At 46.4% G+C, this 12,077-nt stretch overlaps 1 long non-coding RNA gene across 2 annotated transcripts; it reads left to right on the plus strand.

Moving 5' to 3' along the window:
• Positions 1 to 441: 441 nt before the first annotated feature.
• LOC107147411 lies at positions 442 to 12,077 on the plus strand. Of its 2 annotated transcripts, XR_007350046.1 has the most exons (4): positions 442 to 1,095; positions 1,877 to 1,992; positions 2,254 to 11,935; positions 11,988 to 12,077. It is a non-coding gene; the product is annotated as an uncharacterized LOC107147411 (long non-coding RNA). The 2 variants fall into 2 exon arrangements; XR_001504150.2 differs by lacking the exon at positions 442 to 1,095 and having other exon boundaries at positions 1,113 to 1,992.

Consider the following 12,077-nt stretch of genomic DNA (forward strand, 5'->3'; position numbering starts at 1 on the left):
GGGTTTCAGTGGACATGTGATGTGACCGGGGCTTCCCAGGTAAACACATGGGAACTGGCATTTGTGTGCACTTATTTTTCTAATTAAAAAAAAATACTGAGACAAATCAATGTATAAGAAATTCATGTATATTTATAATAGTGAAAAGTGACTGAAGTCAGGATTTGAAATTCCTTGCCCTCCCTTCCCCTGCACCCCCAAACTTAATCCTTGCTGACCGGATCTGGTTTCCCTGCCCTTAAACTGAAATGTGCTCCCCAATTACACTTTATATAAACAGCGAGCACACCTTCCAGGCACACAGAGCTTCATCTTTGTGAATCACTGTGTCCTCTGAGCCTCCTTAGAGCCCTTGGGGGGTGCCTGCCGCGGCCTCTGCTCTGTAGCTGCCCGGTTAGTACCATGGTACCACAGCCCTCTGTGGGGAATCCAAGTCACGAGTCCTACAGGAACCACAGTTGAATGAAAGAGATTATATACGTATTTCTGTCTGGGTCTGGTAGAAAGAGGAGCTGGGGAGTATTTTATACGGGAAAGTGTCACAAATCACCATGTTGAATCATATTAAAATCTGGAGAAGCAGGCTTGCTCCAAGTCAGACTATTAGAAGAGACTCCCAACTCTCATACTGTGTCAAAGTCCACGTTTTTCTCCCGTGCACGGCTGCACGGTTTACGGCCTGCTCATTCCAAGAAGGTGTGTGTTATGTAATGTTTAACCAGTCAGAGGAATTTCCCAGCCTCAAAGGCATTCGGTACAGACAACAGAGACATGTGATTGCCTGAGTAGATTCTAAAGTTCATGGCATTACCAGTCGCTGGGAGAATAACCTTGACTTATCAGGGTGTGTATGGTGAGAAATAAGGAAAGCTCACTCTTGTCACATTTTCCTATAAACGCTCCAGGACTCTTGGCCTCCTGCTGCCCTGACCCCTCGGTGGCCCTGCTGTGGTGGCACCACCAGGCTGCCTGCTCCTGCACCCCTGATCGCTCAGTTATCCATTAACCAGGACACTGTGCGTAATGGCACCCCCGCCTGCAGGGGACTGGCGTAAGCGTGTCACCCAGAGGAGAGCATGACGAGGGTTGTGTGAGGTGGGTTAATGGTCAGGGTTCAGCCCACTTAGGCAGGGTTTGTGGAAACCGCAGGCCTCGCCTCAGAAAGGGGCCTTCCAGAGGCCTGGCGGGGTGTGGGTGCGGCTCTCCTGGTGGCAGGGAGGGCTGAGGACCAGCAGTTGTGGTGCTGTACCTCCTGCGGCAGGAGCTGCGTGGCTGAGCCCAACTCCCCGTGGCTTCCCCTGCTGGTGGCACCTGGCTCTTTGGTGGGGAAGGAGGAGTGACGGCTCTCTCCTCTAAGATTAAGGACAACACGTGGCGTGTTAGGCCCTGGGCCTGGTCTCCTCAACCCAGGAAGGAAGCAGCCTGGGAGCTGGGGGCTTTGGCAGGGCCACCTCCTTTCTTTGGGCTGCCACTGAGGTAGGAGGCAGGTATCAGGGGGAGCCCCGGGCAGCTTCAGAAGTCAGTGCTGGTCCAGGCTGGAGAGGAGAGGGCAGTCCCACACCTCCAGCCTCATGCTGACCGCAAGAGCACAGAGGCGCTTCCCGGGAGTGCTCGGTCACAGCCTCCTGGACAGAGGGAGCTGCAGAGGGGAGCCCTCACTGAGAGAGCCCAAAGTTTTGACAGCCCTTTTATTTCCGGGCCTTCCCATTCCCATGGCCACCTCAAGGGCAGATGCTGTGCCCACGGTGTTTGCTGTTCCGACCGCATTCAGCACTGCCCGCCCGACACGTAATGGAAAATCAATCAGTGTTGTCAAATGACCTTTACAGCCATCTAGTTGAGGTGAAATCCCATCAAACCATTCCCTTCTCTGCAGTGTGAAAGCCATGCAGTGTTAACAATTAGGTTAACAAAGAAGCAAACAAATAAAGCTTATGCAAAGGAAAAAAAGGTGGAAGGAAATAATCAAAATATCAACTCTCTTTGGGAATTGTGAGTATGTTCATTTCTCTGCTCTGCTTTTGTGAACTCTGTTTTTCCAACTTTCTTGTCATAAAAACTTGCTAACTTTTATTGTGAAAAGATCCTTAGCCAACTTTGTTTAAAAATGTGAAATCCTTTTTAAGTCTGTCTGGAGCAGGGGCAGCTCTCTGCTGACTCTCCGCACTGTCTGGGTGAGGGGTGGCTGTGGAGGAGTCATACGCTCATATGGGTGCCTCGCTCTAATGGAGGTGTTCACTCATTTTTTAACAGTTTAACCAAGTAACAAGGACAGGGAAGGCACTGGTGAGTCCTTCCAGAACAATAACGTTGCGCAATTCTTTATGAACTACGCAAGCGTGCTTCCCCCGAGGATCGATTCTCTGGCGTCATCTCTTTCTAGGTTGATCTCCTCTCCCCTGGATCTAAGCCCATTTTCTGTTGCCATAACCGAATGCCACAGAGAGAGCAATCAATAAAGAAGGGGGTTTATTCAGCGCCCAGTGCAGTCCTTGGCATCTACAGGCCCTCAAAAGATGTTTGATGAATGAAGAAACAAAATCAAACACAATTTCCGCTCTCGGTCACCTGCTAATTAACGCAGGCAGCTGTGACACAGTGAAAAGACAGACCCGTGTGAGAATGGAGTGAGCTGTGGCCTAGTGGCAGAGCACTGGCCTGGCACGCATGAGGCCTGGGCTCAGCACTGCCCAAAATAAACAGACAAACAAACAAACAAACAAACAAAGGAAAATTAATACAAGATGGAAAAACAGAAATTTACTCCAAGCAACTTTCCATATTCTGGGTCTCCCAATGTTTTACTTTGTTGTTCCTGTTAACAATTGTCATCTGAGATTTTGCTGTTTGTATCCTGCCTATCAAAAATTCTGTGGTTTTGTGGTAAGAACAAGAACCAGTTTCTATGCAGCCATGGTAATCATTGCTTGTGGAAAACAAAACAAAATAAACAACTCTTTTCCTTGAGCTCATAAAAGAAAAGACATAGAGCCTGGAGATGCCTGCCTGATTTGGGTGTAACATTCATGCCAAAAGCTCCAGACAACCCGGTGGTCCAACAGCACGTTCATTATGCTCACAAGCTTTGGCAGGGAATCAACCATGTGCCAGTCACTAGTCTAAGCGCTGGCCTGGCTCTTCCCAGGGGACAGTGAGTGTCCACCACAGGGTTGCTGGAGTGGAGACTCTCGCCCTCGCCCATCACCCTGGGGCGCCAGCCTGAGACAGGAGGGCTTTTCCCCTCAGGTGGAGGAGGCAGCTCGGTTCTTGCTCCTGTCTCGCAGACTGGCGAGAGACGCAGTCATCGCAGGGCTTCACAGAATCGAGGGGGCCATGAAGTCACAGAGAGAGAGAAGAGGCTTTCGCTATTAGATGGGTGGAGGCAAATAGGAAGGACGACCTGAGCCGTGGAAATCGAACGCAGGAGGCACTGAGGCAAGAAATACATAAAGGAGAACAACAGAGGACGCCAGGAAAGGAACAGGCCTAAAGGGACCTGGGGAGGGCACAGGGGGTGGGGGCTGGGCCCAGCGAGGCCTGTGGGGGGCAGCCCCCGAGCAGTGTTCCTGGCCTGTGACCCTGGGGGCCCAGGCACGGGAGCCCGCAGGTGCAGAGCTCGCCTTGGCTCCTCGGACCCTGGGCTTGTCTCTGCCTTGCTGTGGCCACTCTTGTCTTCTTCTTGAGGCTCCAGCTCCTCTAGGACGAGCCATGACTTAGAATGAAAATTTTCAACTACTCGCCATCCGGTAGCCCTTTTATGACCATTCAACTCAGAAATGAGGGGAGGTCGTTCCTTCTGTCTGTTCATTTATTGCCAAATGCAGCCTATGAGACTTAAAACCCAGGAAGTTCTCCCCTTGGTCCACCTGGGTCACTGGGCGCAGGACATCACCTGGCTCCTGGTTTGCTCTCCAGCCTCATCTCCCGCTCCTTCCTTCGCCACTCACATTGGGGTTCTTGTGTGTTCCAGCCCAACAGGCTCAGTTCTGCACTGGGCCTTGGCTCACTTGTCTCTCAGTATGGGATGCTGTTGGCAGATATTCAGATGGCACTGTCATTCAGGTCTCTGTTCAAATGTCACCATCTCCTAAGACTCTTCTCTGACAAACTGACTGAAGAACAGCTTCTGTTTCTGCCTTCAAGCCCACAGGCCGATTCTTGTGCCCCCAATTGCTACCTCATTCTGTGCCTTCATTCATTCACTCACACGTGCATGCCCTTGCCACTTGGAGCAGATGCACGCGATGCGTGTGTTGAGAGACATTTCTTTGAGTCTCTCACATTTCGTATTCCTTGCAAAAACCGACACGGACTGTTGCAGATTATCTCTCCCAGCACATTTGTATCATAAACACTCTGGAAGATGGAGATAATGCCTCCCTTTATAGCAAAGAGCAGGAGAGCTTACTAACCATTAGAAAACATTCAGGCTCCCTGGGCGCACAGATTCTCGCCTGTACCACAGCCTACTCCATGGGCAACTGTCCTGCAGGTCCCAAGTTCAGATTCCCACAGCTGATTGCTATTCAAGAATGAATCGACACTCTGTATCTACAAAAATGTGGCAGGCTACCTTTTACTTTGCAGGTAGGAGAGACGCTTTCTAAAGGTAAACACTTTCAATGAGTCAACAGTCAATTGTTTGTAGAGATCCCTCCCCACACTAACACCTGGTCACTGTTGCCTCTGTGCTGCCCGGAACACAACAGACGGCTCGGCCCTTGGTGAAGTATCTTTACACCTAATGAGGACTCCTCATCACCAAGGGAAATTCTCCCACGTCTCCCACTCTGCATGCAGAAGAAGGTCATCCCCCTGACCTTGTCCAAGTCTCTGGGGTTTCGATTTTATTTGTAGAGGTTATTTATAGAGTGTTTTCTTTGTGCACAGGCAAGACTGAGAATTTACAAGGTTGTTTTCGGTAACTCCCTGATCCTCAGCTGTCTTGAGACTCTTTGATTCATAGGCAGTGGTGTGGCTAAGATGAGTAGGTCATTCATGAGCCTGGGCTGCTGTCTTGCCAGACTGAACCAAGGCTGTTTTTAAAGAGATACAATAATTTATTCACACTAGTAATTGAAACACACGCAGGAAATGTTACCACCCCCCCAAATTCGTATGTAAATGAATCTTTATAGATCAATTTCCATTTTCTCATTCAGTTATATGTGTTATTTTAGATATAATAGTATTTATTCTCATTGCTTAATGGAATACAACCAGAAGAGGTCACTGCCTCTTCTGTCATTCTCCACATGTTTGTTGAGCACCTATTATGCCCAAAGTGTAGTGTCAGGCTTGCAATAAAGCAGGGCAACAGTGTACCCTAACTGAGTTAGAGCATAACTTGTGCCTTTAGTATTAAAAAAATGTTTAGGTATTGGTATAAGCAAAGTGCTGGGGCGGTTTCAGAAAGTGGTGACTGGGAGTGAGCTCAGCCCCTGCAACACCTAGCACAGGGCCTGATGGGGTCTAAGCTCTAAATAAGGGCTCATGTCATCAAACGCAGAAAGACAGCATATCTTGTTGGGAATAAGTGTTATTTCATACACATCTGGAAGAAGAAAAGCTGGGTTCATGCAAAAATCTATGGGCAGGAGTCAAGCAATTTAGTAAATACATGTGGAAGTAGGTGATGGAATTCTCTGCCTTTGGGGCATTTTTACCCACTTTTCATGATTTTGTTCTCAATTCTGCTCATTATTAAATTATATTAGTAATTATATTAGTGACTATTAATAGTGATTTTTATGAATTAGTAGTTTCTTTACATTTTTAAGGAAGTTTATAGCTACTTTAGGTAAAACTGTGAAGCAAGACGTTGTCATCAGCTTCCCCTCCCCCCAGGTGAGACTTCTATCTGGAAACATATGCATCAATATAGATCCTTTCTGTTTTTCAACCCTCTAAGAGCCAACTGCCTGCTAATCCATTGCTATGTTGATTGATAAACAACCAAAAGTTATATATCAGAGTCGCTTTTCTCTGAAGTTGCATATTTAAAGATGGCGGCATGGAGTCGAGATCAAACTCATAGTCTTCTCAAAGACTGTTCTCAATGTCAACGCAGTGACTAAAGTCGTGGCGACTGTGATCATCATGACGGGTTGGGGTCAAAATATACAGACTTCTACATGCTGCCTCTTTTACACTGCCTTCTTTAGTGTCACAGCTGTAAAGGACCTGGAAATATTTTTTAAAAAAAACAACTAAGCAACCCATCAAGCAAATATAATTATTTAAAGTCATGAATCACACATGCAGCACCCAAGTAGGTGAGCCGAAAACTCAAGCCCCTTGATGTGTAAGCCAGGGTTTGGGGCCATTTCAAGAATCATTGTTTACCTATTGCTATAAGGTAACTTAATTTCTAATTCAGAACAGGCCTCAAGCTGATAGTTTATGAGTCTCATTCTATGAAGGAAAAAAAATCTCGAGTATTAATTGTGAATCAATGATATAGTACAATTTTCTCTCAAGTTACTTCAAAAAGAAGCAATTTTCATTACAGGGAGTAGAAAAACCAGCAGTTTCTAGTGATTGCTCTAAGGCCATCCAAAATATTGGTGATGAGGTTGTCAGCCCTCTCCTGAGGTGTCTGCCCTAAGCCCCAGAGGTTCTCCAATGGCCTCGTAGTTCAGTTTTAAACTAGCAAATGAGCCTTGGCTTGAGAACAAACATATGAACAGACCTAGACACCTGCTGTCAGGTAGGAGGAAGCCCGGGCTTCCCCACCCAGGAGCTTCCCCCTGGGGAAGGCTCAGGAGAGCAGGTTCCACCCAGAGCAGAGGGTTAGGAGACCACATGTCTTGGGAGCTGCCACAGGTGGTTTTGCTCCTTGGAGCAGGTCAGGGTAATAGCACAATAAGCAAATCAGAGCAAGGCTTTGGACTAAAGGCCCTGGAGGTGCACGGATTTTCCGCCTGGCATTTTTCTTGCTTTTCAAACCACATATTAATGATGCTGACCTTTTTAGTAATTTGATTCAACAATGCCACAGCAGCAACAGTGCTCCAAGTCTGACAGGCTGACGTGAGAAGCCAGGGAGGTAATTACTGCTTTAAGTCAAAGAACTCTCTGTGCTTCTGCCACGGGAACATTCCATATGGAGCAGACACTCCTCCCTCCTCCAGGCCCCACGACAGCCTTCGTCTTCCTGTGGGTTTGCTTCCCAGAGCTCAGGAAAACTGACCCTTGGCACCCCCATGTGTAACCGGCGTGCTGGGGCCACCTCAGGTTTTCACGGAGTCCTAGGCTTGAAAGAACCCTTGCCAATCATCCCCTCTAACTTCCTTCTCCAAGTGGCCTTAGCCCTGAAAAGGGGACCAGCCTGCTTGGATGCTTCTTCCTTGGGGAACACAGCCCCTGGCTCAATAAGCGTGGGTCCCAGTCTTGACACCTGCACTCTTAGCAGGGTGTTCAGGGTGACGGGGGGCAAGCAGACCTTAGACTCCTCAGCCTCAGCCTCCTGCCTCCAACTCTTCCTGTTCTCTCTTCCTCCTCTGAATTAAAACTTTTTATGAAATATCCATCAAGTATCCAACAGGTAGATTCACAGTTAAATAAAAGATCCTGGGAAAGTGTGTTTTGGCCACATGGCCACCATGGTCAAGCCACACTTGGAATGGGAAAGAAAGAGGCAAGTTAAGATGGTGTTCAGCTTAAAAATGTAGCCAACCCCTTGGCAGTGGGCAGGTCCATCTTCCCTCCTGGCCACCCCTTATTCCTGTGCGCTGCAGTTTCCCTGAAACGCTTAGATCAGGCTGGACAATTTAGCTTTGGGCTTGTCACCAGATTCACTTCCTGTCCCTCAAGTATTTTAATCATAGTTAGCTTTAAAACTGGAGGGTGAAGAAGCCCGCTTACTCACACTAAAACCCCGACCCCCAAGGTACTCAGCAAAGCACGAAGCACAAGAAAGAGGCCCAGCAACTTGAAGAAACTGCTTCCCTTGCAGAAGAGCTTCTCCTCAAGCAGGCTCTGGGGAGTGTGCTAACAGACGGACAGACATCTTGCTGTCTCTAATCAAAAACCTAATTGAAGCATCCAAATACCCTTATCAATGCAGCCTCGCGTTCTCATCGGTGACGGTGGCACCGGTGGCTGCTAAGTGCCGAGTTAGCTCAGAACATTCTGCTCCTATCTCGGTGATTCACATCCTCACTCTGCCAAGAGGAGAGCTTTGATGGCCTCGTTTCCCAGGCAAAGCATTTACGAGATCATCAACAACATCCCAACCCGCAACAGGGGAGGAATCATGACTTACGACTTCTTAAAAATGAATGGAAGAAAGTTAATGTTTCTCAAATACATAATTAGATTTAGGTTTCTCCATGAGCATTTCAATGGATACAAAAGAAAAAAACGTGTATCAAAATTTCTTTAAATTCCCTATCATTCAGTTTCTAAGTACTTAATTTGCTTCATTCATTTTCTATATGTTTAATTTTTAATGTGCTTATCAAAATAATATGCTTGTAGTCTAAAAGTTCTACAAAGTTTGCAATGAAGAACAGCAGTTCCACCTCTTCTCACTTTTGATTTCCACTCCTAATATATAACCAGTCAATTCCTTTAGCTGTTTCTTATATTATTACTCTCCATCTGCTGGGTAAACATTACACTGCTACTTCTTGATTTTCCAAGTTTAGACCCTTGATTTCCTATAATAGAAATGAGGACTGAGCTCTGATATCCCTTCTCTTTTGCACATTTACAAATTCATACCAAATATATTTGTGTTAGTCAGCATTCCGTTACTGTGACAAAATGTCTGAAATAATAAACTTTAAAAGAGCAGAGGGTTTTTTTGGCTCCTGGTTTCAGAAGGTTTCAGTCCATGGGCAGTTGCCTCCATGGCTTTGGGGCCTGTGGCAAGTCAGTACCTCACGGTGGTAGCACATGGCAGAGAAAACCGCTCTCCTCATGGCAGCCAGAGGCCAAGTAAGAGACTGGGGTCGTGATATCTTTGTCCTTCCACTAGGCCCCACCTCCTAGAGGTTCCACCACCTCCCAGTGGCATCCCAGGCTGGGGACAAAGCCTTCAACACAAGGGCTTCTGGAGGACATTCAAGACCAAACTGTAGCAATATTTATATCAAAAGTATCGACTCTGTCATTATTCAGGAGATACATTGTCATGATCATATTAATAGACGTCATGGCTGGGCCACATGGGGTCACTGGCTTGTGTTTCTGGTCCACTGCTTTGAGGGTCATTTGCTTGGTCTTCAGTGGTCTGTCAGTAGCTCACTTCCAAACTCCCTGCCAGTTCTGAAAGCGTCCCCCTGTGGTGGAGGAAGACTGTTTTTCCTTTTTCTTGCAGACAAGCCCTTGGAGCCTCCCCCACCCTCTGGCTGCTGTCCGCACGGGTTGCAGCGAGGCTGCCCCACAGCTGTATGTTTGGGCCTTCTCTGAAACTGTCCTTGGCCTCTTCCTGTTCGACTCTTCTCCTTGAATTCTAAATTCCAGCTCCTCATTTCCTATTTATTTCCCTCTTTGATGGAAAATTCTTTAATAACTTTCTAAACAAGGATACAGGGAGATAAATGTTCTGAGACTTTGCATATTTGAACGGTGGCTTATGTGGATATCAAGTGTTGGTGGGAATTTAAATCTCTCGGTATTTGAAAAGCATCTGTCCCCTGTCTGTGGGTCTAGCTCCGCTGTCAACAGGTCCCGCACCATTTGGATTTCAAGCCATTGTAGGTGTCCTGGTTGGGGGGGCCTTGCTGAGGGCATGTTTGCAGGGCTCTGAAACTCCCCAGGATGCACTGTGACGCGAGGGTCTTCTCAACCATAATGAAGGGCCCTGGGTGAATCTTTCGGGTTTAGCTTCTGGAAGTTTTCTTACACCATTTCTGTCTTCACACTCCCACCCTGCCCCCCCCCCCGACTTTCCCTGCCTGAAATCCCTGGTTCTGATAATTCTTCAACCTAATTTTCTTTTAGAGAATCTCAGACATCAAATCTTAGATGATTCTCTGATTTTTCTGTCTTTTGCCTCCGGTTACCCACCTCATTCTTCTTTTTATTTTCTAAGAGATTCCCTTAACTTTCTCTCCCAACTCGTTGCCTTCATGCGTGAATGTCCACCATGTTTAGTTCTCCAGCGTATTTTTCGTTCTCTCAGTGTTCCTTTTTTATGGCACCCCATTTTCGTACTATGACCATAAAGGGTTAAATAAATTATTTAGTTAACTAAATTAATTTTGGGTCTTCAAAGTTGCCATTTCCTGCCAACCAGCAGAGTTATCTATTTTTTCGAAGTAATTTCTTTTTTCTTTTTTGTCCATTCCTTTTGTTGTGGTAAGAATATTTAACATGAGATCTACCCTTGCAATAAAATGTTCAGTGTACAATAAAACATTGGTACTTACAGACACAGCGTTGTAGAGCAGATCTCTAGAAGTTACTCATTTGTGTAACTGAAACTTGATAACCTGGACTAGCAACTCTGCGTCCCCCCTCTCCCGGGCACCTGGTGAGTCCTGTAATGTTTGTCTTCCTGTGGAGGCTGATTTCACAGAGCATGGATACAGGTACAGAGGTAGAGCTATATGGCACGCGTATGTTAACATGCATATATGCAATTATTCAATCCATTATCAAGTAACCCCATTCCCCCACACACACTCGTAATCCTGAGTCACTCCACACAGCACACACCAGGCATGCACTTGTGTCACATTTTCCGTATTTATTCACGGACAGAGGTTGTTTCCATGTCGCGGTTGGGAACGATGCTGCAGTGAACAGGGAGAGCAGACACCTTTCTGAGACCCTAATTTCAGTTCTGCTCCACCCAGAAGTGGGATTGCTGAATCATATGGTAGTTATACTTTGAACTTTAAGTTTGGATTTTATTTCCTGAGGAACCTCCCCTGTTTCCCACGGTGGTTGCACCATTTCCGTCCCCAGGGAGGGCCTGCACAGCTCTGTTCTCTGCAGCCTTCCAACCCTTATATATCTATATTTTTTAATAGTAGTCATCCTAATAGATGTGAGGTCACATCTCATTGTGGTTTTGATCTGCATTTCATTGACGATAGGTGAGGGTAAGTGTCTATTGATATCCTTGGTCATCTGCATGTCTTCTTTGGAGAAGTGTCTAGTTAAGTCTTTGCCCATTTTTTTTTCCTGTTGAGGACTAAGGGTTCTTTAATACTTTAGATATTAACCCTTGTCATATATAAGGTTTGCAAACATTTTCTTCCATCATTTGCTCTTTCTTTTTGTTTTTTTCTTTTTGTCTCTTGTTTTCCTTCTCATTTTGAAATGAGGATACTTGCTTCCCAGCTCATAATGAAATCTGAGGCACCTAATGCAATTCAGCTGGGGCTGGATGGGGCACAGCTTGACTCTCCGAGCTCTGGGTGTTGTTTCATAATTCATTAAGTGTCTCCCTCTGCCCTCAGGTGGGCCTGGTGCCCCTACATACAGCTATTCTAGTTTAACTTCTCTCAGGAGAAAACCTTTGTTTTCCAGAGTAGAAAAGGTGGCTGCCTGCCTCTGAAGGATGAGTGAATCTTAAGTCTGAGCTGCCTTCACAAACAGCCTCCCAGACCTCCGTCTCCCTGAAACCCCGAGGCTCCTAAGCCCTTCTGAGACCTGCAGCCCTGAATGTTCTTGCTTCACACATGAACTTTTGGGGGACATCTCATATCTAAAGCATAACATAACGTAAGACCAAAAATATGACCTTGAGACAACCAGTGAGCTACATATTAAAAAGTACAGAGTGTATCAATTATTTACATCATTGTTAGGGGAAGAACTTGAAGAAATAGGCATATTTTAAGATGCTTTTTGAAACTCCAACTAAGATTTAACTGTAGCATTTTAGGGACAGTCAAAATGCTGACACAAGTTATTCACTTTCCACCTGCCTGCTCCCATATCTTAGTCCAAGTCAGGCACAGGAGTCTCCGGAAAGGTCCAGAATTCAGCCATGCGATCCCAAGTCAGGCACAGGAGTCTCCGGAAAGGTCCAGAATTCAGCCATGCGATCCTTCCTTCCTTCCTTCCTTCCTTCCTTCCTTCCTTCCTTCCTTCCTTCCTTCCTTCCTTCCTTCCTT

Source organism: Marmota marmota, unplaced genomic scaffold (genome assembly GCF_001458135.2).
Source record: "Marmota marmota marmota unplaced genomic scaffold, marMar, whole genome shotgun sequence".
NCBI lineage: Eukaryota > Metazoa > Chordata > Mammalia > Rodentia > Sciuridae > Marmota > Marmota marmota.